This window comes from Antechinus flavipes, chromosome 4 (genome assembly GCF_016432865.1).
Source record: "Antechinus flavipes isolate AdamAnt ecotype Samford, QLD, Australia chromosome 4, AdamAnt_v2, whole genome shotgun sequence".
Lineage (NCBI taxonomy): Eukaryota > Metazoa > Chordata > Mammalia > Dasyuromorphia > Dasyuridae > Antechinus > Antechinus flavipes.
Window position 1 is genome coordinate 5,697,320 of NC_067401.1, and position 26,122 is coordinate 5,723,441.

Sequence of the window (26,122 nt, forward strand, 5' to 3'; positions counted from 1 at the left end):
TCTGTAAGCGGTCCGGGTGGAGGTTCGAAGCCAGGCCCGCCTCTGGGGGCTGCCCTTTGTGGTCTTCAGCCTGTCAGCCCACTCCGCGGGGATCCGGGGGGAATAACTGAGCTTTCCCTCAGGCAAAGCTGGTTGCCATTTCTTGTCCACAAACCTCAGCTCTTCCCTCTGTAAATTGGGGAGAATTCCTCCCTTTTCTTGTTTCTTTTCCGCCTGGAGCAACGTGAAGAGACTGATGGCATCGTGCTCCGAGACGGCCGGGAGAACGGATGAAGAAGCTGATTTTTTCTGGCAGCGTATTTGTTCTCTCAGGACGCCGGGGACCATTAGCAAAAGTGGTGATTTACTAAATGGATGCTAATGACTCAGAAGAGTTAGCGCTTCTCCAAAAAGATGAGCCGTTGGCTCCCGTCTCCTTGGGAGATTTTGGCTCCCCTGCAAAAACAAAGCTGGAGAAGCCCCCATCCCAACCCCCCGAATGGAACCTTCCATTTCCCTCTTCTTCCCCGAAGGACAACTCCATTTTCTCCTCAGGAACTGGGCTGAGCCTCTCAGGGGTTAATTCAACAGCTGGATCTTTGCAAAGGTGAAAACCATGGGGGGAGCTCAAATGAGTTCCCTGGCTCCCACTTTCCCCATCTGTAAAAATAAGGGATCCTTCCAGCTGGCCTCTGAAGCCCCTCCCACTCTCGATCTGGATCCACGGATGGACTGGGGGTCTGTCACTCAAGGGCCAGGCTTGTCCCCAGATGGTTGGTGACCCCTCCATCGACTGACAAGGACCATGTCGTGTAAGGGACCGTGCTGAATACTGGTCGTACAAATGGCGGCAAAAGGAGACTCCCCGTTCTCCAGAATATGGCGTTGTTTGGGGGAGACAGGACGGGGATGGGATCTTGAAGTCCAGAAAATGGGAAGTTGAGGGGAACAGAGGCCCCTTTGCCCAATGGAGGCTCCAGGAGGGATTCACGGCGGGAGGAAGGGGGGTGAACCTGGTGGAGGCGGCCCCGGGCCCTAAGGGGAATTCCAAGGAGAGACAATGGTAGCAGCAGTTTTTTAACATCCAGAACAGGAACAACAGGGCTCAGAATAAGAAGGATCCCCCTTCTAGTCAGGATGGAGAATAGAGGATGGAGGATGGAAAATGGAGGATGAAGGACGAAGGACGGAGGATGGAGGATGAGGACAGAGGACAGAAGATGGAGGATGGAGGACAAAGGATGGAGGATAGAGGACAGGACAGAGAATGGAGGACGGAGGATGGAAAACAGAGGATGGAGGATGGAGGAGAGAGAATGGAGGATGGAAGACAGAGGATGCAGGACAGAACGGAGGAGAGAGGACAGAAGATGGAGGATGGAGGATAGAGGACAGAACAGAGGATGGAGGATGGAGAACGGAGAATGGAGGATAGAGGACAGGACAGAGGATGGAGGACGGAGGATGGAAGGTGGAGGACAGGACAGAGGATGGAGGATGGCTTTCCAGGGCGGGCGCTCCGTCTGAGTTTCTGCCAACGACAAGTACCAGCTGCGTCATCACCAGATCCAGTTGGTGTCCCGCTTAGAGAGGGCACCTGACAGAATGAAGTCTTTCCAGAGGGAAACAAGTAAACATCCTGGGCAAAGGCCGAGGAGAACCGGAGCCGTGAGGAGGGCAGGGATCACGAGCCCAGGGGAAGAGGAGGAGAGAGGAGGAGGTCCCTGACCCTCGGGTAGCTCTCAGCTCCGATGCTCTTTCCTGAAGAGCTGAGGAGGAGGCAAGTCCGGGCTTTCAGGAATGGCGGAGACCGAGCGCACTCCCAGGAGGGACGTTGTCCCTGCCAGCGGATGTTCCAGGAAAACGGACGTCTCTCTGGGGCTGGGGGAGGTGCTGGGTGACCATGTGTTGATCTGGCCTGAATATTCCAGAGGCTTCCCATCTTCCTCGGGCGTGTCCATTGGCGCACAGATCCAGAGGCCAGACCGCGGCACTTTACAGATGGGGAAACTGAGGTCCAGGGAGGGAAAACAGCTTCCTCCAGATCGTAGCGAGGCGGGTTATGAGCTCGGCGTGTGTCCTCCCCTTCCGGAACTGACGTCCCTTACGTGCTCTGCTCTTTCACTGAAGGTCCATCAAGGCTTGTCAGCCGTGGTCCACGTGCCCACTTCCGGTGACTTAGGGAACAGGTAAAAGCTACGGAAGGAACTTGGAAGGAAAAAACCCCAAATCCCCCCTTGAAGGAGTTCTGCGCAAGAGACCGAGGACGCCGAAGAGGGCTCCCTGCTGGCTGACGGTGGGCAAGGTCAGGGAGAGGGAAATGGACCCGCAACGGGAACGACCCATCGGGAGGATGGGCTTGGGACGTGGGGTTTGCGTTCCCAGAGCTCTGGGGCGAGCACGGTGGGGATGGGCCCTCGACCAGGACGGGGGGCGCCCCATGAAGCCAAAGAAAAGTGTTTGCCGGGAAGCTCCACAGTCTGAATGAGACAAATCCAAAGACTATGGGGGCGGGGGGAGAAAATGGCTGAGTGAAGTCCGAGATGCACTTCGTATGGCAGAGGAAGAAAAGTTAATCCCCCCGGAGACTCTGAGGGAGAAACGATGCGCCGGGACGGCGTCTGAGAGGGCGCGAGGGCTGCGGACCCCGGCCACGGGCGGCGGCTCCCAAAGTCTGCCGGCCGGGCGTCTGAGATGGGGGTTTGCTGCCCGGGGAAGCCACATCCGAGATGTTGCTGAGATGGGAGACGAGAATCCCGAGCGAAGGAAGCCGTGTATGTGAATGAAGGAAGAAGCATTTATTAAGCGCCACATTAAGCCTGAGATGAAAATCCTGAGCGAAGGAAGCGTGTATGTGAATGAAGGAATAAGCATTTATTAAGCACCACATTAAGCCTGAGATGAGAATCCTGAGTGAAGGACTTGTGGCTCACAGCTGCAACCCAGGCCGTATGAAGGAATGAAGGAATAAGCATTTATTAAGCACCACATTAAGCCAGATAGATGAGAATCCTTTGCAACAGAGTTATGTCTCACAGTTGCAATCCAGGCCATGTATGTGAATGAAGGAATAAGCATTTATTAAGCACCACATTATTCCAGAAAGTTGAGAATCCTGAGCAATAGACTTGTGTCTCACAGTTGCAACCCAGGCCATATATGTGAATGAAGGAATAAGCATTTATTAAGCACCACATTATGCCAGATAGATGAGAATCCTGAGCAACAGAGTCGTGATTCAGAGCTGCAGCCCAGGCCATGTACATGAATGAAGGAATGAAGAAATAAGCATTTATTAAGCGCCATACTATGCCAGATAGATGGGAATTCTGGGCAACGAACCTACCAGGTCTTGGGGAGCCCAGTGGGAAAGCGAGAGCTGCCTGTTCCCAAGGGGCAGGTTTGGTTTTTCCTTCAAGGCCTATACAAAGGTCAGTGCCCTTGGGAAGCTTCCTTACGGCTCGAGCCCCTTAGAAGTAGCCTGGGAACGTGGCTTCCTTAGTGGGATTCCTCTCGCTAAATGGGCTCCCTGTCTGATGTTGACCCATTCGGCAGAAGTGGAAGCCATAGTATCTGGAAAGGGCCCGGCACACAGCAGGTGCTCCATAGATGCTACAGTTAGCTCCCTCCCCTCCCCCGCCAATGCCTTGTGTTCAGAACGCTCTTCCCCAGATCTTCAGTCTCCGCAGCTTCTGAGATGGAAGGGATTGGAGCCTTCGCACAAACCGTTGCCGGGTCACGTCTCCTCAGGGGTCGTTCCCCTCGGTAGTGGGTGAAGGATCGGCTGGAAAGCGGGACCAGCGGTCAGAGAGGACCCCTGGCATTCCTGGAGCTCATGCCCATCAATGGAGGTGGGTCAGCAGCGAGCCGTGGCGTGACGGGGGAAGCGCTTCCTCCCCCTGAGGATGGCTTCGGGCCGGGCTGGAGGCAGGGCCTGCCTGGGAGACACGTTCCCCCGATCTTGGGGGTCTGGGGGTTTCCGGCGGGGTCTGAGGAGAGACGGCGGTGGGGCTGGCCCGGGCGTCTCCCTCACAGGCTTGGGCGGGGACAGTTTGCCTCCTCGTGGGCGGCCGTTGGTGGCAGTTGGCGGCCATGGCGGCCCCTTCCCCTTCCCCTTGGGGGGCTGGAAGCGGCGGAGGCTCCGGCCCGTTGGTGGCAGTTGGTCGGCGGCCGGGGGCAGTGACGGCCACAGCGGGGCCCTCTTCCGCAGTGGTCGCTCCCCTCGGGGACGGGCCGGGGGCCCGGGCCGGGTGAAGGGCCCGCGATGTTCTCAAAGCTTTCAGGGTCACGGTCCTGGGGTCCCCGGGGCTCTGGGGGGCAGTTTCCCTGGCACGGGCTGCCCGCCCTCTCTGCCCCGGGTGCCTTGCTGCTTCCCTGGACCGTTTCCCTGCCCCACGGTGCCAGCTGTGGAGGCTGAGGGGGGTCGGGGAGGGGCTGCCACGCCCCAGTCCCCTGGATTTGTTTCCCGCCTGTGGCGGCAGTTGGTGAGCGGGTGTTATTGGTGAGGGCGGCAGGAAGGTCGGCCCCACCCCACGGGTGAGCGCTGCCCTCAGTCCTGGGCTCCGGGCTGGAACCTGGCCCCCGGTCACCCCGCTGGGGGGAGTGTGTCCCCCGGGCTGGAACCCGGCCCCCGGTCACCCCGCTGGGGGGAGTGTGTCCCCCCGGCTGGAACCCGGCCCCCGGTCACCCTGCTGAAAAGGGAAAATGTGGCCCGGGCAGCAGCAGGCTGGGGAGACTGGGGAGGCTGGGGGAGGGGAGCCTTCCTCAGGGAATGTGCTGGGCCCTGAGCCGGAAGGCAGCCACAGAGGAGTGTGGGAAACTCCCCGGGGGGCGCCGAGGGGAGAGATGGGGAGCGTCCGGGTCCCTCCGCGCTGGGCCCATGGCCAGAGGCCGTTGTCCGAGGCCCCGCTCCAGCCACAGCCGGCCGCCCACCGGGCCAAAGGCTGGGCCGTGTTCAAGTTAAAAAAGGGGCGGAATAACTGTATTTATCAGACCCAGGGCCCCAGGCGTCCCCTGCGCCGAGTCCATCACCACAACACAGAGGAGACTAAAGAGAGAAAAAAGTCCCGGAAAAGGAAGTGAAACGTTTAAAGAGCAGAGAGCACACGAGCCCCTGAGAACGGCCTTTTCTGGGCCCAGAGCCTGCGTGCCCCGGTGCCTGCTGTGTGCTGAGGGGCGCGTGTGATCTCTGGCCGTGTTCTGGGGGAGCGCGGCTCTCCGGGACATTTGTCTTCTGGCTGCCCTGCGGGCGCAGGATGGGCAAGTTTAATTGTGCCCATTTTCCAGATGAGAAAGCCAAGGTTCATGGAGGTGACCAATGGTGACGTGGCTCGTAGGTCTCCCGTGCGTCCCCCAAACGTCCCAGAGACTCTGGAGGGGGCGGGGCTCCTGCACAAGACGAGGGCAGGGAGGGAACGCGGCTCACGTTGGGGAGTTTGGGGTGTCAGCCTTTAAAGGGACAAAATAAAGGGCCGGGGGGGGGGCTGCACCCGCTGAAGCCCCCTCCCTTTCCACCTCAGTCCTGACGCCGCCTTCTCCAGGAGCATGTGCTCCCTCCGGTGAGCTGCCAAGGGGCTGCTCTAAAGCATCTACTGTGTGCTCGGTGCCAGAGATAGGGCAGAAGGGACGGGGCCGTCCCCGCTCCCTGGGGGCTCGTACAAGACACACACGGGGTCAGTGGGGAGCGAGCGCAGAGGCAGACGAAGCAGCTTCTACATGGAGTCTCCTTGGGGAGACTTTGGGTGGGGGGAGGTGTCAGACCCCTGGCTCGCAGGGTGGGATTGTCAAATGAAAAAATACCTGTGTGTGTGTGTGTGTGTGTTGTGTGTGTGTGTCTGTGTGTGACTGTGTGTGTGTCTGTGTGTGACTGTATGTGTGTGAGTGTGTGTGTGTGTCTGTGTATGACTGTGTGTGTGTCTGTGTGACTGTGAGTGTGTGTGTGTGTCTGTGTGTCTGTGTGTGACTGTGTGTGAGTGTGTGTGTGAGTGTGTGTGTGCGTGTCTGTGTGACTGTGAGTGTGTGTGTCTGTGTGTGACTGTGTGTGTGTGTCTGTGTATGAGTGTGTGTGTGTGTGTCTGTGTGACTGTGAGTGTGTGTGTGTGTGTCTGTGTGACTGTGAGTGTGTGTCTGTGTGTGACTGTATGTGTGTGAGTGTGTGTGTGTGTCTGTGTATGACTGTGAGTGTGTGTGTGTGTGTCTGTGTGTGACTGTATGTGTGAGTGTGTGTGTGTGTCTGTGTATGACTGTGTGTGTGTCTGTGTGACTGAGTGTGTGTGTGTGTCTGTGTGTCTGTGTGTGACTGTATGTGTGTGAGTGTGTGTGTGAGTGTGTGGACGTGGACTGTGCGGTAAGTGTGTGCGCGTGTGTGAGGGGGCGTGTCACTCGTCTGCGTGTCTGTACTTGTGGGGGGACGTGTCTGCGCTGTGTGTGTGAGGGGGCGCTTCTCCATCTGCAGGCCCGATGAGCGTGGATGAGCGGATGAGCCGTGCAGGGCTGTGGCGGCTGAGCGGGAGCACTCGCAGAATGTGTATCTGAGTGTGTGAGTGCGAGTGGTTATTGAGGGGGGCGTGCGCGCGCGTGTGCCCCGTTCCCCCAGGCCGGGCAGACATAACCCAGTTGGCCCAGCCCGGGTCCATGTGTTTGGTCCCACGTTGCCCCCTTTGTGCCGCCCCCACCTCCAGGCTGCCCTGTGGCTCTTGGGCTCCTGAGCTGTTGCCCCCTCTCTCCCCCATTGTTTCCCTCTGAGAGCGGCTGCCTCTGCTGCCCGGCGCGGTCCTGGGGGTCCCGGCTTTGGCTTCCGGGCAGGGGAGGCAGGGAGGCTCGGTGAGCAGGTCCGGGTATCTGAAAGCGTCCCCATGGGAGAGGCTGCTGACCTCGACCCCAGGGCGCACCCGGCGGGCATGGGCTGGAAGCGGGGAGACTCCTGACCAGGGGCCCCTTTGTCGGAGGCTTCGGGCCGGCCGGTGAGGCCCCTGTGCTGGGGCGCCCCTCGGAGTCCCTCACTGGAAGCGCTGCCCGGGAGGGTTCTTGCCCAGCTCCCCCGGCACCAGGACCGAGCAAAGCAAGTATTTCACAAAGACCCATTGATTGTCTGGTTACGTAGTGAGATCCACCTTCCTCTGACTGTCTCAGGACTTCTCCGGGTAAAAAGCAGCCCTGGGCAGTCATCGTCGGCCATTCCCCGCCCCTGCGGCCAGCTGCCGACGTCCTGCTGTCAGATCGAGGGGCCGGCGGTACCGGGGGCCGTGACGCAGGGAAGGACCCTGGGGCACGGGGCCCAGAGACCTCGCTTCAGCTCCCCGAGCTGCCGCCCGAGACATCGGTGACCTTGTGCCCGGGTCTCATCGGCCGAAGGGGTGGGTGGGAGGAGGGGCCCTCCCCAGCAGAGGTTTTATTGTCACTGGGGGCTCTCCACAGTCCCCTCTGGGGTTTTCCCAGCAGGAGGCTGGACGGGTTTGCCGTTTCCCTCTCCAGTTTCTATTTTACAGGTGAGGAAACTGAGGCAAACAGATTTCAGGGACTTGAGCTGGGATCAGTTCCTGCCCCGGAACTGGGTCCTAAGCAAATCACTTCCCTTCTCGACTCTCAGGAAGCATCCTCGGCCTTTCTGGCCGTCTGCCCCATGGCCCCTTTAACCACAGTCCTGGCTCTGCAATCACTAAAATATTAGAAGAATAAGAGGGAAAGGGCCAAGCTGAGCAGCCAGTGAGTGAGCGGGCCCGGTGTTCCCGATGTTCCTGGGGTTCCCGGCGTTCCCGGTGTTCCCGGCGTTCCCGGTGTTCCCGGCATTCCTGGTGTTCCTAGTGTTCCCAGCGAGGCCGAGGGTCTCCGAGCCTCCATTCCCCGCCGCTTCCCTGAGAAATTAAGGCGCTCGTTTGAGCTCCTCATCTCGCGCTGGGTTTGATTGTTTCTCTTGCACCGCGCGTCTGTCTGGCGCTCATCTCCATCCTTTACCGGAGGACACAAAACCGTGGGTGATTATTTCGTGATTGCATCCGCGTCCTGCTCCGAGCCGACTGGGGAAGAGCACGCGAAGTTCATTTGAAAGCCCTGATTGAAATCCAAGTGTTGCCGCACAGATAAAGGCAGTCTCTCGGAGCAGACGAAGGTAATTGCGATTGTGAGCCTCCTAATAACAATTTTAATTACTCTGTTTAAATGGGGATTCTGGTTCTCGAGATTAGCTCTTTTCCCATTTAGAATGCTCACATTTTTTATTCCGCATCCATTGTTCCAACGGGTGCACGGGACAATCCGGGAATATTTGGGGGTTTTGTTGTTGTTCCTCCTGGTCTACCCCACGGCCTCGTCCATGCTTATTCCCAAACCAGCCGGGCAGTTGGAGACCGGAGGCCTCTGCCCAATCCACAGTTAATCCACTGGAACTGTCTCCCCTCAGAGAAAGTGGCCCGGCTCCGCCCCAACAGCCATCACCCGCGCCGCGCGTTCAAGTGCCGCCGTTTTTCATCAGTGACGGCCCTTTCTGAAAGGAAGTGCCTCTGGATCTCCAAGGAGAATAAGGAAAAGAAAGAAATGAGAGTTTTAAGTTCCATAACTCAACTTGTTCTGCAAGTTCCAGGCCACCGTCCCACTGACCACTCCGTCCAGTCTCTTCAGGAGGACCGTCAGGATGACCGACTCTCAGAAGTTCTGGTTTCTTGACCTCCCGATTCTATTCATTGGTCTGGAAGTCACCACTCTTCCTTGGCTCTCTTTCTTTAGGGGTGATCAATAAAACTAGAGCTTTCCATCTTTCTCTTTTTATTTTTTTCTTTCTTCCTCTTTCTTCCCTTCCCTCCCTCTGTCCGTCTTCCTAAATTTTGTTTTCCCCTTCTTCCTTCCTTCATGTTCTCTCTCTTGCTCTTTCTCCCTATCTTTTGGTACCCGCTTCGGTAGACTTATTTCCAATATCCATTCTCCTCTGACAACTATCATCTGTAAGAACTCTTCAGTAGAACTGGGGGATTCTTGAGGAGGAAAGAATCAGGCTTCTTCCCTTCTGATCCCAAGGCATCGGCAGATGATTTTCTCCTTAGAGGAAGAGAAGAGGCTCTGAGACCTTCTCCAGGACCTCCAGCTGCCAATCTTTGGGGTCCTTCTGAGGATGCAGATCTCTGCTGTGAACCTAAGCAGCTTAACACAGGCTTATTCTAGTTAAGGTCTTCAGAGATGGGTCATCCAGATGCTGAACTTTGGGACCTCTTCTTCCATATGTGATTCTTCTATAAGACCGGCTGCCCTTGAAAACCAGTTTGGTCCAAAGTCCTGTCTTCACAGGACCAGTCAATGATGCCATGAGAGAGGATGTATCTGTGCGCTCGCTCTCTCTCTCTCTCTCTCTCTTTCTCTCTCTTTCTCTCTCTCTTTTGCTCTCTCTCGCTGTCTCTCTGTCTGTCTCTGTCTCTGTCTCAGAGTCTGTCTCTGTCTCTCTCTCTTTCTCTCTGTCTCTCTCTTTCACTTTCTCTCTCTCTTTATATATGTATAATATATATCTTGTAATGTATATATACATTATGTAATAGAGAGAGAGCGGTAATATACATAATATATTATAGGTATATATGAGAGAGCGAGCACTCTAGCTTATCTCCTGAGTCCAGTCCTACATCATCTTTCAGTCATCCCCCCACCTAAGAAACTTCAGTGGATCCATATGATGTTCAAGATACAATATTAACTCCAGTTCGCCATTCAGAGCCGTTTATCACCCAGCCTCTTCCCATTTTGCCAGTCCTTTTACATCCCATTCTTTTCCACAATCTTCAGTCCCATTTTTCTAGCTTAATTGATGTGTTCCTTACATACTTTGTTCCATCATTGCTAGTACTTGCTACCTTTGTGAGTTTAGACGAGTCTGAACGTTTTGGGTCTGTTTGGCCATTTTTAAAGGGGGGTGGGCAGGGTTAGATCCAACAACCTCTGGTCATTGCCTGCTCTCTCTCTCTCTCTAAATCGCAAAAAGGGCTCCGTAGCTTCGTCTAAACGCCGTCCACCAGGTGGCAGTCCCGTCACGGGCAGAAGTGTGTGCCTCCGGCTGAACTCCCCTCAAATTCTGTGCAAATCAGCCCATTTAGGTGAAATAAGCAGTAACATATCGGCCGTGCCTCCCAAAGATGGGAAGGAGTTAATGCGCTACATCAATTTTCATTTGAAAGATACAGTTAATTAAATTAGGCATAAAGTGGATATGATGGAAAGCGGGAGGGTCTGTGCCGTACCCGGAGCTTTTAGCTGGGAGCTGATGGGTCACCCTCCTCCTCACCATTATCCGGCACATGAGGGAATGGGCCACAATGTGGGGGAAGCTGCCGGTGACGGTCACTTTGTGGCCTGGGGGGGTACTGGGAAAAACAAGGTCACGTTCCTTGCTCCCTCCCTCTCGTCTCGTGGAAACCATCCTCGTGAAAGGAGCCGGCAGTCCCCGTGATGGGCATCCCCCCCAAACGTGAGAAGGCTCCAGCTGGCCAGGGAGGTCCCTCCCTCTGCCTTTCCCGGGCTCCGAACGTTGCCTTAGTATCCCCTTTTTAATTTCAGTCTGAAGCTCCTTTCCAGCTTTAAAAAAAATAATTTGGGAGATTTTAGTTTAAAAAAAAATATTAATAGCTACAGGCACCTGCCAACGACGCTATTGGCGGAGACAGCTGAAAATATTTTTTCCCACAGAAAATTGGATTTTGCCCATAAAACTTTGTAATATTAATAAAGACAGGTCATTACTAGTTTTAAGGCAAATAAGCAGGCTCAAAGAGATCTGCTGTCAGAATGATTCTCGGTGAGTTGTTTGTTGTGTACGAGGCTTTTTTTATGTCCAAGGGAAGAGTAAATCAGCTCCGAGCCCAGCTCGCACGGGCACCCCCGATCTGTTCCAATCACTCATGGCATCTCGGAGAGTGAGCTTCCTTCCCGGTGTCTCCTGCCTAATAATTTACAGGACGGAGGCAAGGTACGCTGCTAGAGGAGCTGTTCACGGAGGAGCTAATGAGAAAGATCAGGGATTTATGGCCCTGAGTGATTGATAGGAGAAGGGCCTAGGCATTAATTGAAATCGGAGGGCTCACAGCTGTGTTGGAGTTGGGGGGGAAACGACTACGAGGAGAAGGGAACTTTGGAGATTTGCTTCCCAACATTTGGAAGCCGGTTTTCCCGCTGACAGCCCTGGCGGGGGGTAGTGATTGTTGATACTTATGAGTGCTTGGTTAATTATGCTTGGGTAATTATTGGATTGCTCTATCACCTCCCCATGGTGTGGGTGGTTATAAATATATAAAGTTTTTTTTTTTTTTAAATCACAACTTGGGTGCTTTAAAAATGATGTTAAATTTTACATGCGTGCTTTAAAAAAAAAAAAGTTATTGCCAGCCTTCTGGAAGGTGATTGAGCACACGAGTTCTTCTCTTTAAAAGAAAAAGGTCACCGGTGAACACGACGGCCATGACAAGCACGGGACATCCGCCTTGCCCCGTTGGACTGGGCCCGGCTCCAAAGGAAACCCTTCGTTTTCTCCTCTGCCTGTCATTCCGTAAAGTCACCAATCTCGGGGACGCCTCGTCTTGTGAAAATGTCTAAATCTCCCCATTAAGTGTTTAAAAACTCATAAAAGTGGAGCCATTAGCCTTCACTCTCTCGATCTGTATCGGGAGAAATATTCTTGGGCGTCATAAATCTGATCGAGTGTTCGACATTTATTTCAGGCAAATTCATCCGCTGGAAATGGACATTTGGAGGTAAATTGCGTTAAGTAGGGCAGTTTAAAATTTTAATATAATCTTATTGTAACTGTTATCGAATGATTAAAGTGTATGGGTCCTCCTATGTTTGGTAAGATTTATAGGAGATGCTTTGCTGGATCCCTGGCACGGGGAGGGTTAAATGGCGATCCCTTGGGATTGTAGGGATCCCGCTTTGTAGGTGGGCCCGCACGCCCCTGCCCCAAATGATCGTCAGGCAGGCAGCTTTCTGACTCGGAGCTTCCCGAACTCGCCCCCGTCTCCTCTGTGGCCTGTGGACCTGCTAACGGAGACCAGCGTGGGTGGAGAGGGCCCTCTGCGTATGCCATAACGCTTCCTCCTTATCTTGTTGGCGGAGCGCCTTCGAACCTGGGATTTTAGCGCTGTATCTGTCTGTCTGAGGTGTTTGTTCCGTTCTGGCCCCCGCAGTTTAAAAGGGACGTTGGAGGCTCTCTAGAGGATGACGTGCAAGGCCACACGAGCACTTGTTGAGGGACGCAGTGTTCAGGTGAGAGCTTAGACTTGACGGCCTCTGACACCTCTTGCAACCCGGGGGGTCCGTCATTTCCCTCTCCCTTATTAGTTTCCCACTTAGCTTGTGCTGTGCAGGCAGGATAGATGTCAAAGTCCCTTCTGCATCCGTTCAGTGGAGTATCCCATGATGCAATGGGTTTTCACTTTGATCATCTAGCAGTGAGTTGGGGTTTTACCCACTTGTGGTTTCTGAAGACAAACCTCGACTGTGGTCTCTTAGGATGTTTTGGGGGTTTGGGTATTAATGGTTTAAAAACTGCCCCGAGGTGTTCAGAGGGAGTAAGACAGGACATGGAGCCTTTTACTCCCTTCCAATTTCTAGCCTAAACACGCTCAGTATGTACAGTGACGTGGAACCGTTGCTCTGATGCTCTGAAAATCACATTTATTTGTTCAAATTAGTTTTCAAAAGCCTGGATCCCATTTCCCAGATGGCCAAGATATGTATAGAGTCTTAGCCTCCTCTCAGTTCTGGGCAACAAACATAGCGGGGCTCTTGGGAAGAGGAGATCCTTTAACATACGTACATGGAGGTAGAAGGGAGGCCTTCTGACATGGAAAAGGTAACGATTACCTTCCCTCTAATATGGGGAAAGTTCGGTGCAGTGGATAGCTATATATATATTTAATATGTGTTTTTTATATATACATATATAATAATATATGTTTATATAAAATGCATTGCTTTAGTTTGCAAAGAGCTCTCCAAATATCATCTTATTTCATCTTCACAACAACTCTGGGAAGGGAGTGTTCTTATTATCCTTCATTTTACAGATGAGAAAAGTGAGACAGACAGGGATCCAGCCTGTAATGGAGCTCAGACCTTTGGACCTCAGGCCCAATGTTCTCTCCACCATCCCACCTCACTACCTAAGCCCATGTCCTTTCCATCTCCCCGGACACCCAAGTCTCTTCTCTTTTTCAGGTTTCTTCTGGCCTTAGATGATCTCACGATTCAGTAATTTGGATCTCTGTTCCTTTGCTCCAAATGCAGTTCGCCCACTAAACCACACTGCCTTATTCGAAGTCCTCCAGCCCCTTCTCTGTGGTTTTGAGCTTTATTTTTCCATAAAATTCCAGTCTTCTTTTCTCATTGTAAAGATTATTGCTTCTAGAAGAGTTTAAGTAGGTCCAGGAAAGCCCACGGTGGCTCAGTGGAGAGACCAGGAAAGCCCACGGTGGCCCAGTGGATGGACCAGGAAAGCCCATGGTAACCCAGTGGAGAGACCAGGAAAGCCCATGGTAACCTAGTGGAAGGACCAGGAAAGCCCACGGTAACCCAGTGGAGAGACCAGGAAAGCCCACAGTGACCCAGTGGAGAGACCAAGAAAGCCCACGGTGGCCACGTGGATGGACCAGGAAAGCCCATGGTGGCCTAGTGGAGGGACCAGGAAAGCTCACAGACCCAGTGGATGGACCAGGAAAGCCCACGTGGCCACGTGACCAAGACCACACCAGTCACCCGGGCTTCATTGCTCATACAAAATTGGCGCAGATTAGAAATTCAAAATCAATCAGTGTTCTCTGCCCAACTCTAATTAACACTTAGATATTATTAGTCACCAGCCTTGATGGCAGATGACCTCAGGTATTCTAAATGTAAATAAAATTAGATTTAGATCACTTTTAATTACCTGAGGGGCAACAAGTAATTACAATACTAGGTAATAAACTTAATTTCTTAAAATAAAATAAAATGGGAGGGGCTGCTGCTCTCCTCTGCCCCAGCTGTGTCCTTAACCATTTCTTAAATGGCTCTCAGGGGTAACTCTTCTTACCTGGATTGGATCAATCGCTCTGTTGGCTTTGACAAAAGGTATGCTTTGTGCCAAGTACTGTGCTGTGGACTTGGGGAGGATACCGATGTAAGCAGACTCTGCTTAAGGAAATTGTATTTTTCGTGGGGCAGTGAGTGGCGGGTGGGGAGAAGTCGGACCAATGATTAGGGAACTGGGAAACGTTTTCTTCCCTCCCCCCTCCCCCCCATTTTACAATTCCAAGAGTAAGGGATGGTAGGAAGAGAACTCAGAAAATGTCAGATTTTTTTTTTTTTTTTTTGCTCCTTTTGATGAACACTTTTTTCTATCATTTTATTTGTGGTAAGGAGTTTATTTCTGCAAGGAGATACAAAGGGAAATGTATAATCTTAGATGATGCTTAAAAAATATTGCAAGGAGAAATGATTTATTTTTCCAAAAGGAAAAAAAACTTTTTTTTTTTTTAATAGAAGACAGCATTTTAGCTGGACCTTGAAGGCAGCAAGGGATTCTGAGAGGCAGGAGCGTCAAGGGAGAGAATTCTGTCCAGTAGGGCCCCATTTTAAGGATTACTGGTTGTGTGATCTTCAGGTCCCTTCCTTTCTGGCCTTCAGTTTCCCCATCTGTAAAATAAGACGGTGGACTTCCCGGCCTTTGAGCCGAGTGTTTTTGTACTGGTAGATCAACGCCTGTGATTGGCTGGGCCACAGGAAGGCTTTGCTGGGTCCAATGGCTTGGGCCCACTTGTCTGGGGAAAGAAATCGATGGTGGGAAAGGAGTCCTTGACAGATGAGGAGATTAGGGAAGTTTCTAAACTCTCCCCCCGCCCCCCACAATGTGTACATCATAAAATAAGAAACAAATTAGGTCTGAGAAATATGGTTAAAAGTCTATTTATCAGCCCGCGTTAATAAAAAAGGAAAACCAATTACAGCACTTAACGGGCTCTGTCGCAAGGATCCTGGTTTCAAAATGTTCTCACGGATCTTTTGCCTTCTATTCCCCCCATCGAGAGCTCTCTTCCTCGGGTGCTCCTCATTTATCTTGGCGCCCGAGTCGTTTTTCTCTAAATGATTATACCCTTTCTTCTCTGGCACGCTCCGTCTTGATCTACGTTGTACTTCATCATGCGGGGAGGGTTCCACGGGCTTTGTCCCTTCCATCGCCATCTCCGTCGCTCCCCAGCTCCTCGTCTCCCTCTCCGTTTCTGTTCCAACGCGTTGTTTCTTTCTGTCGTCGAGAAACTCGCTTCTGTTTATCCCCAGCCTCCTTAACGAACCTTAACAAACAGTCGTATCTGCTAATTAAATGAGTGGCCACTGGCTCTGGGTGCCAGGCCGCGGACTGCAGGGTGACCGGCCCCATCCACCCTGCTGGGAAGGCCTGAGTTTGGGCTTCACATAGGATACCCGGGAGTCAGGGGAATGGGGAGATGGCTGTAATGTTATACCCCAGTACTATGCCTGTGAAAGTCGTGTCTCATTACTTTGTAAGCCCCAAAGGGCTGGCTCACCCTCCACTGGAAGGGAAGGGGTCGTGGCCGGTTCTGCATTTCTTGGTTTGCTCTCGGACTCACTGCCTGAAACTGGGGCTGAAACTGCAGCATTACCTGCCAGGGTGTCGGTACCAGTGGCTCTACCTCCATTGACTTCAGGCTGTGCCCTGGGTTGATTCCAAACTACCCAGGCTACGAAACAGCCCTTTCCATGGCTTTAGGTACAAAATTGAGTGTAAGGCAGCTTCTGTTGCACTTTTATCTTCCTGTCTTTAGTTATGGTACAGGGCACATAGTAGGTTTTTGATTGACGGCTCTCTCGAATGCTTTAGACTATGTTGATTTGGACCTGGTTATAGCCAAGAGTCCTGTCTAAACTTGGTGCATAGTATGTGCTTAATAAATATTTGTTGATTGATGGTTCATTAGTGCATTAGGGCATGTAGATTAGTTGTAAGCCAAAAATTCTGCCCAAACCTGACACAGGTGCTTAATAAATGTTTGTTGAATGGTTGATTGGTTGATGGCTCTTGGTAATGCTTTAGGAAATGTAGATTTGGACCCAGCTGGAGCCCAAAAGACCTGCCCAGTCTTGGGGGTCATCTCAGGGAGCATCTCTTGGTTTCATCTTAGTCTCTCTCTGAGGGTGTATAAAGTCTTAACAGATATGTGTGTGTGTGTGTGTGTGTGTGTGTGTGTGTGTGTGTGTGTCTCACACACACATATATATAATTTATATATAATGTAATACATATATGTGTAAAATATATAATTTACATATGATGAAACAGATAGATCATTTCCAGATTCTTTTATGAAAGGATTCTGGGAATCTGGGACTAAACCTCAAGGTACCTTTAAGTTCTTCCTTGCATTCAATCAATCAGCAATCATTCAAATCAATCAATCACCGAGCAATGCTTGGTGCTGTCCAAGGTACTGGGGATAAATATATATATATATAACTAGCTCAGGATTAAAAAGGAAATAATGGGCAAAGGGAAGCCCTAGGATTAAGAGAAGGTGGGAAAGCTTCCCGTAAGAGAAGGGATTTAGCTGGGATTTAGAGGAGGTCCCCAGGTGGAGCATGGGGGGGAGGGGGCATTACAGGCCTGGAGGAGGGGTAGCCAGAAAGAATTCCCAGAGCTGAGAGATGGAGGGCTTGCTTGTGAAATGGCTGGAAGAACAGGGGCCACTGAATGGAGGAGTGTGTGTCAGGGATTAGGGTGTAAGAAGACCGGAGAGGCAGGGAGACTTCAGGTCATGAAGATCTTTGCAAGGGTTTTCTATTGGCTCTCAGAAATGATAGGGAGCCACCTGGAACATAGGTGGTATTACTGTGCCCATTTTACAGATGAGAAACTTGAGGATTAGATAGGTCAAGTGACTTGCCTGGAGTTACACAGCTAGGAAATCTCACAAGATACTACATGTATAACTTTTGCAAAACAACCAGGAAATGGGCAGCCTCATGCACTATCAGCTGGCTCTTCCTGATTACAAACTAGAGCACTGGCCACTGAGTGGTACTGCCTCCCATCCAGTTCCTAATTATTTTTGGTAAAAGCAAGAGATCCTTCCTTTGTGTCGGGTGACTCCTTGTCCTTTTCCCCTGGATGGCAACTTCTGAGGATCACAGATAAACTGAGCAAATGATGACTTTGTTCCATTTATGGTCTTGGGGCTTCCAACCGCCCCGGCGTCTGCATTGGGGGCAACAGTCGGAAGCCCTGCCCCCATTCCCACCGAGCAAGACCGTGTCCCCGGCCTTGACTTTGCTCCGTCCTGAAGGTAACTGTTTATTACAGTCGGCATTTAAATCCCCCGATTAATAGGAGCAATTAAACAATAGCTTCATTTCCAGCAAATTAACAGCCCTACAAGGTAATTGCGACATAAATGAAGATAAATTTGTTTTAATACAATGAGATAAAAAAGAATACAGACAAGAATGGAATCTCAGATGAAAAAGCCCATCTTTATTATTTCAGGGACAGTCAGAGTCTTCTCCGAGTGGCTGGGAGCCAGGGCCGAGCTGGCTGCCGGTCTCTGTCTCTCTGTCTGTCTCTGTCTCCCCCCCTCTCCCCTATACCTATGCTGCTACCTTACGGAACACGCCGAGGGGAACAGCCCCCTTCCTCTGACCTTCCTCCCCGCTCAGGCCCGGGCATCCTCCAAGCTGCCGGAGCCGGGCTCCCCTCCGCCCCCTCCCCTCTGCCGCTCCGCTGCCCCCACACTGTGCACGGCTCCCCGGGGAGCCGGCGTGCGGCCGAGGCCGTGGGGCTGGGTGTGGCGCGGCGTCCCGGAGCACGTGACGGGGCTAATTAGTGACCTTGGCTAATGAGATTAGGTGCTCACCTGGAAAGGTTAAGGAGGAAAGACTGGCAGCGGTGGGCTGCCCATGCATGGTACGCACATGACAGTTCAGGGGAAGGGGGCCGGGTGGGTTGCAACCTGTACTGGTGAACATAATTCCCATTAATTTCCAGCTTTGCAAAGCTGGGAGTTTTCCTTAAAATAATAATAATAATTTATGAAATGGCACCAGGGTTTGCCCTTTCCAGTCAGTCAACAAAGATTTCTCTCATCCCTACTATGTGCCAAGCCCGGGTGAAGCCCTCAAAAAGAGGCAAAAGATAGTCCCCATTGTTAAGGAGCTCACAATCTAATAAGGAGCTCAGCAAAAGAATACAATGCAAGCTACTGACAGAATAAATAGGGAATAACTGAGAGAAGAAAGCACTGGAATTAAGAGAGCTCATAGAGAAGGCTTCCTGGAGAAGGGGGGAGTTTATTGGGGGCTTATCTAATCCCTACTATGTGCCAAGCATGTGGTGAAGCCCTCCCGGTCCTTAGGGAGCTCGCAATCTAATAGGCCAGGGGCCTGATTTCAAATCCTGTTAACTCAGGCCTCTTCCACTTCCTGGGTCATCTCTAAAGCAGAGAATAAAGTCAATGAATTCCAAAGCTCCAGCTCTAAATCTGCAGTCCCGGCATCCTAATCTGTGAGCCTATGAACTGTCTTATGGCAGAGCTACTGACTGCGGCCAATTAGGAGATTGCAGTAATAGAGGGAGGAAGTAGATAGTATTTGTTTATAGTTTAGTATTAAACTGTAATTTAAGTGGTGCAGGATAGAGGGCTGGGCCTGGAATCAGGAAGTCTGTTCTTTGTGAGTACAAATCCCATAGCCTCAGATACTTCCTAGCTGTCCTAGTGACCCTGGGCAATTCACTTAACACTCTGTGCCTCAGTTTCCTCATCTTTAAAAATGAACAGGAGAAGGAAATGGCAAACCATGTCTGTGTCTTTGCCGAGAAAACCCCAAATGGGGTCAAGAAGAGTCAAAAATACTTGAAAAATGACTGAACATTAAATTCGAACTTAACATAACATTTAATTGTAATTCTATAATTTACATATTGAGAATGAGAGGATCAGATGAGCTGGTCTTGTAGGTCCTTATAATTCTAAATTCAGTCAAGCCTAATCCTGATAGTTCCTTGCCCCCTAAGGACAGACAGGCGTGGGCCTCCATTTATTTCCACACCTGTAAAGCGACACTGATTGTCATTACCATTCCTGCCATGAGTCACAGCACCAGTTGGAATCCCCTCATCTCTGGATGGGGCTGGTAGAGTCTTTCCCAGATCCAATCGCTGTCCCTGGGAGTCTGGTTTCTGTCCTTGGTGCTGAATCCGGTCCCTGGTAGAGGAGGAGTGGGAGAACTGATGGGGGAGGGGAGGTAGCTGAATTTTGCACCATAGCTGATGGATCTGGAGTTGGGAAAGATCTATTTTACAGATGGGGAGACTGAGGCTTGGAGAGTGCTCCTGGGAGTCTTGCTGTAGGCGCTGCCCCCTTATCCCCCCATCTCTCATTTCACATGACTGTGTTCTTTAGTAGAATGTTAGCTTTTTGAGGGAAGGCACTGGGTATTTATCCCCATTGTCCTTGCTGTCATTTGGCATGTTGCTTGACATGAAGTAGCTCTTTGGTTAATAATATTCATATGCTTAGAGATCAGAGGTTCCTACATCTGAGCTAGAGGGGGATTGGAGCACATGAGTCCAGCAGTCTTTTTGTACAGAAGGGGAAACTGAGGCCCAGAGATATACTGTGGACTGACTGAGGTTTCACCTGCAGTGATTATCAGAGGTGACATTTGACCCCAGGGCCTCTGACTTTCTCTCCTCTTGACCACATGGATCAACCATGCTCTTTACATATGAGGAAAATTGAGCCCTAGGGAGGGGGAATCATTTGTCCAGGGTCATCGAGGCAGTAGGTGACGAGCCAGACTTCAAGCCCAGGATTGAACTGAGTAAAGGAACCTAGGAAAAAGGGGACAAAGGAGGAGAGCTGGACTCGCTGCCTTGCCCCCTCTTTCTCTCCTCCCACCAGTAATTGTGATATTTCACTGACTTTTCCTTAAGGGTCTGCAGACCTTAGCACAATTCTCAGATGTTTGGTGACTGGATGGCCACCCTTCCCCTGCTGACCTCCGTGCGATCTGTTCCAGTTGTCCCTGGAAAGAAGGGACACTTGTCTTTGGTGCCCAGGCCAGTGGGTGGAAAATAGGAGATGCTAAATAAACGTTTCTGAATTTGAACTGACCCCTGCCAATAAGGTCAACAAGCATTATTTAAGCAAAACACAAGCAGAAAGACAGACCCTGCCCCACCCTCAAGGAGCTGACACTTTAATGGAGAAAGCCCATAAAAGAACGTGGAAAGTCCTGGGGAGCTAAAGATGCCCGGTGCCGAGGGCATGACTTGGCTAGGGTCACACGGATTGTCTAGGAAGTCTGGGCCAGATTTAAACTCAGCCCCATATTGATGATTAATGACATCAACTCCCATTTACCACAATAACACTTAAGTTTTCAAAGCCCAGTGGGGTTTCTAATCCAAGGTCATTATAGATGAGGATGTTTATGCTCTCAGAGGTCAAGTGGCTTGTCTACACTCTGACCAAGTGACTGAAGCAGGATGTGGGCCCCAGTCACCTGAAGCTGGGCCTTCCACCCTTTCTTTTCTTCATGGACTGTGCTACATTTGGAAATCTAAAAGGAATTATGTGCACAATTTGCCTTTGATACGTTAGTTTAAAGTTCCAGAGATGGCAGTAAAATAGACGCACACGGAGAAGTTTCGGTGATGGCTGTTTTTCCTAAATATGTCTTCAGAACCAATAAATAAGGATATACTATCCTTTAAAAAGAGGATTCTGACAGAGTTATTAGGCCTAAAATGGACTCTCTGGGAGAGCATCGTACAGGCTCTTGTTGAAAATCAAATGCTGCCGTTAACGTTTCCTTTTTGACAAACATTTTAATTTTATGGCCCATTCTTGTTAATGCTTTGCTCATAACATGTGTAATTGCCAAATAAATTTCCTTTTATTGAACAGTTATTTATTATAAACATAGGACATTATTTTATTTTCATGGCAATAAAGAAAGAGACTATTGTAGATAGTGCCTTATATGGAGCTCCTTCTTTCTCTAAGCCTTTGTCCAAGTCTTCCCCCTGGTGGCCACGATGGAGAAAAGTTGGCGCCATATTGGCATAGTGAGGTCGGGGAGAGAGATGGAATTATTGTCAAATCTCAGCTTTGCCATTTGTGTGACGCTGAGCGAGTCACCTCTGTGGACCTCGGTTTCCTTCTTCCAAAGGAGGGGGTTGGATTGAATCCGTGATCCTATGATAGGCTTGATTAATATACACAATCTAAAATATTTCATTTCTTTCTTCAAGAATCTAAAATTTCATCAGCATTTTCTCTCTAATTTACTGGGTCTACCTCTCGGGAGTCGCAGTAGTCAGATCCTTCTTTACTCTGGGACCAGTCTGTTGATGGATCTTTCCAAACTTAGCCAGTCTCATCCATAGAAAAGATGGCGGCCCCAGGACTGAAATTGTACATGGCTCCTTTCTGCCTTGGTAGAGTTGGGCCTTGGGTGACCTTCTGCCTATGATGGGCCACCAGGCAAAGATGAGATGTAGATGTAAAATCAGAACAAAGGAGTCAAAAAGGAAAAAAAAATCTGCAAATAAATGAATGGCTGTCATGTTGAAGAGACTGTGTATCTTCAGAGACTAAAAATAGAATAAATGAACAGGAATTCCAAAGAAAGAGATTTTGATTCAGCGTTAAAAAGCTTCTAGCTCAGGATTGGGCAAAAATAGAGTAGCTGCCTTTTTACAAAGTGAGGTCACTGTCAGCAGAAGTATTTAAATGGAGCCCGAGGGACTACTCTGGAAGGCATTCAAAAATTGGATGGTCGTTTGGAAGCAGTGACTTTGAAGACTCTTTCTAGAACACTTAGTAGGTCCAAGAATCAGTACTGTTGGATAGAATAATTAGATAGTAGTGGTGATTTTGTTGTTGTTAAGAAATTGAAATAATATTAAGACCTAATTAATTTTTTGTTTTCAATCAAAAGTGGTTTTTAAACTTATTTTGATAATAATAATAACTGCCTTTTACAAAATACTTTTCATTTTTACACATAATATCGGCTCTTCGCAACCCTGAGAGGTAGGTGTTATTGCCATTTTACAGATGAAGAAACTGAACTGATTTGTCAAGACTGGAGCCATGGTAAAGGCCCAGAGCAGAATGTGAACTTAGGCTTTCCTACTACCAAGGCCAGGACTCCATTCATTCTGCGAGATAACTACATGCCCTAATACTCCAATAGTGCTGGGAGATCACTGACTTAGAGGTTTTGAGTTGAATCCCCTCCTCTTGGGGCTCCCATTTGTTGGCTGCCCATTGTATCTTTCTCACTTTCTTCCAATATCTTGGGTGCCTTAATGTTTGAAAAAAGGTCTGGCTAATTCCAGGTTACGGGCTTTCTCTTCATTAGTTTGATATCATATCCTACCCTCTGCCTCCCCTTAGGAATGAAGCATTTTAGTTAGAACTCTTCTGCAGAGAGTGAGATTAGGGGTTCATATTGTAGGTTTATTGTCCCTTTTTGCTGCTTATGGTAGATAGTTTTGTTTATTTCCTCCATTCCTAAGCTTTTTATTCTTTCTCCAGAAAATGATTTCCCAAATTTTACGCAAGAAATCAAATCCAAATAGAAGATTGTTAAGGTCTGTGATTTATGATGAGGGGAATTTCCAAATCCCATTCAAAAGAATAGGCTTTCTAAGATTCTACGGTCTGTTTGCAACCAAACCATGAAACCATGGCCGCTAACTCATTTACAGAACTTTGTGGCTAATTGGTAATTTGTTTTTAATTTAAATTTTAAGAAGCACTCGTGATAGTTTTTGCTGTCCAGAGGGGAGCCAGGGTTCTTGAAGGTAATGTCAGTCGGGGCTAAGCTCGGGGATTCCTATCGATCTGAAAGTGCTTTGAGGGCAAGAGGCTGCTGGCAACTGATTCACCCAAGAACGAATGTCTGTGAAGTTGGAGGTCACAGGAGCTGATGAGATGGATTTACTTGGAGGTTAACATGGATTCAGGGGCCACAGGGAATTGATGAAATAGACTGTTTATTTGTAGGTTAACATGGATTTGGGGCCACAGGAATCGATGAAATAGACTGTTTACTTCTAGATTAACATGGATTTGGGGACCACAGGAATTGATGAGGTAGACTGTTTACTTGTAAATTAACATGGATTTGGGGGTCACAGGAGTAGATGAGAGGGACTGTTGACTTGTAGGTTAACATGGATTCGGGAGCTACAGGAGCAGATGAGAGGGACTATTTACTTGTAACTTAACATGGATTTGGGGGTCACAGGAGCAAATGAGAGGAACTGTTTACTTGTAAGTTAACATGGATTTGGGGATCACAGGAGCAGATGAGAGGGACTGTTGACTTGCAGGTTAACATGGATTTGGGGGCCACAGGAGCAGATGAGAAGGACTATTGACTTGTAGGTTAACATGGATTCGGGGGCTACAGGAGCAGATGAGAGGGACTATTGACTTGTAAGTTAACATGGATTTGGGGGCCACAGGAGCAGATGAGAGGGACTTTGTCCTATGGGCTAACTTTCTACCTCTGCGACTGCTCTCAGTCTCCTTTGCTAAATCATCATCATAAAATTCTCCCTTCGTGCTCCTGCCCAACTTCTCCAGGAAGCCTTTGCCTATCGCCCCAGTGGAACAACCTGTTTACTGCTCCCTCCTTTGGCAATGGAATTTATAACTCCAGAATGTACTTATATCATCCTGTGTAACGTTATAATCTGTGTTTGTTCTTTATCTCCTGCTTGGCTCTAAGTCCCATGAGGGCAGGGACAGTGACTTATGTAGATTTTGTCTTATGGCTTTGGAGGATCTCCGTTAAATCCTGCCTCTGACATTCACTTTCTGGGTGACATCAGGCAAGGCTTCTAACCTTTCTGGACCTCAGTTTCCTCATCTGTAAAATGGATCTGGATTTTGTCTCCTTCAAGATTATATCTAGGATCCTTAGCATCTAGCCCTGTACTCCATGCATCTATTTATGGAGAAGTATTTATTCTATGCCTATTGGGAGCTAAAGGGACAAAGAAATGAAATGGCTTTTATCAAGGAGTTTAGTGCTATGGGGGGAGACGGCCCATCCAAAGTTATTTACAAACTAACTGGGCTACTGGGACTTGGGGAGACATGTGGGAGGTGCCACGTGCCTGATCTCATGGACATGCAGGAAGGGGAGGCCTGGGCCTGAGCCTGGAAGCAGCTGAGAAGGGCCTTGGACTGCAAACAGGAAGTTCTGGGTCTAATAAGGAACAACAGGGGACTCATGGGCTCATGGCCCTGGACTAATTTAGGAAGGCCCCCTGGGGAGCTGCGTGGGGAAGGGGTTAGACACATTAGGAAGGATCCATTTGGGGGCCTGCCCACGAAATACAATATTTATTGCTTGAACTTTGAAGAAAAATGGCAGCGTATCCCAGAAGTCGCCAATTCCCAGACGCAGAATGTTCGAAGCCATCTGTGAATCGTGTGGATGTTATAGAGCACTTTGGTTCCGAATTGTGGTTGGACTCCCAGGTTAGCCCACAGAGCCATGGGAGAGGTGAAACACCCTGTGCCTAATGAAAAACAGGGAGGAGCGATAAAGTAAAAACAAAGGGGCTTTTAGCACTTTCTCTTGGATTCTGGAGCAGGACTCCAAGTGCTTAATGAGAAGCTGAGAGGGAAGAGCCTGGTGCTCTGCAGGAGAGTCCGTGCTGTTCCGGGAACGCTTTTAGCTTAATAATGGCCCTGGTTCCTCGTTTACTTCACACCTTTGAGTTCTTTCTTCCCTCTGCACCCTCCCCAGGGCTGGCCTCGAGGATCAGTGCTGTTTTGTAGGGCTCATAAATAGAATAGGAAAAAAAAAGAATAGAGATTTCCCTAACTTAGCAAAAATTGAAAGACAGAGGGTAAGGACCAGAAGCCCACAGAGGAGAGGTGGGATTCGCTTAGATGTCTAGGATCAAAGTCTGGAGGGGATGGGGGAGAAGCTGGTGGGGACCGTTCTAAGTGGCGTCCACCAGGTGGTGCCACGAACCCAACCTTAGTTTGGAGGCCGAGCCACTCCCCGTCCTCGCCTGGGATGTGGGATGGTAACTTGGGGGCTGCGTTTTGCCTTTGATGAACCCACCCAGCAATTATTGTCATTTTGACATTCAGACGGTTCCGTTTGTCCCATTCCATCCTAAGCGTGTGCCCTGGGATTTCTGACAATGTTGCTCGACCGACAGGCTTCGATTTGGCCGTACTGAGCATCCGTTATGTGAACGCGGTGCGCTGCCAGCCCTGAGTCAATCAATAAACAAGCATTTATGGGATCCCGTGCCTGGAAGCCAGGAAGACCGAGGTCCAAGTCTTCCTCCTGAGACTGACTGGGCGGTCCTTCAGAAGTCATTTTGTCTCTCAGAGACCTAGGAAAGTCTCTGAAGGTTACGGGGAAGCTGCTGGCCTGCGTCGGTTGAAGGAGTTTCTGCCCTGGGAGTTCCCTATGTCGCTAAAATTGCCATTTCAGTCCTTGGGCCCAATTTCCGCGCACTGCTCCATGCCAAGAATACAACAGTTCCTGCCCTCAAGTAGCTTATTTTGCAAACAGAAGGTAGCTTACATTGGTTGGGGAAAGCCGTCATAGCTTCCCCTCTCTGTGGCTATATTTTAAGAATGAGTCATTGCTCTCCTAATATCTGACCTGTAGGACTCCCTAGCCAAGTGCCTCTTCCCAATCTAGGAGTAGAGAAGTGGACAGAATACAGGGTTTGAAGGCAGAAAATTTGAATCTCCTTTTTCCATCACACTCCATCTAGAGCTTGGGGTCCATGTTGGGGGAAAAAAGCTGAATTCAACTTAAAAATAAGATTGGCCAAATGGAAAAGGAGGTACAAAAGCTAAGAAAATAATTCATTTAAAACTCATTTTACATAAAAAAAAAAAACACAGATTAAGGACAAGAAGAATAGACAAGGAATACAAAATAAATAAAGCACCGTCCTGTGCCCAACAGAATATCAGGTTGAATTCAAAATCTGTAACAACAAATTACCAGTTCAAGAAAAGACATATAATAGTAAAAGAAATTATATTTATGAGTGACCATCTTTTCTTTACTTCCTTGTAGGTTGTTGTTTTGTTTCTGCTTGTACCTTTTTTGACTTTATTTT

General features: G+C 49.8%; 2 protein-coding genes across 9 annotated transcripts in view; one reads left to right on the plus strand and one right to left on the minus strand.

The window, feature by feature from the left end:
• AGAP1 (ArfGAP with GTPase domain, ankyrin repeat and PH domain 1) overlaps window positions 1-26,122 on the plus strand; it is a 612,588-nt gene that overhangs the window by 301,326 nt on the left and 285,140 nt on the right. The window lies entirely within an intron of this gene.
• The window catches only part of ASB18 (ankyrin repeat and SOCS box containing 18), a 413,251-nt gene continuing 406,543 nt past the window's right edge, over window positions 19,415-26,122 (minus strand). The window contains exon 6 of the transcript XR_007953850.1: window positions 19,415-19,425. The gene's annotated coding sequence lies outside the window, so the exon portion shown is untranslated. The remainder of the gene's footprint in view (window positions 19,426-26,122) is intronic.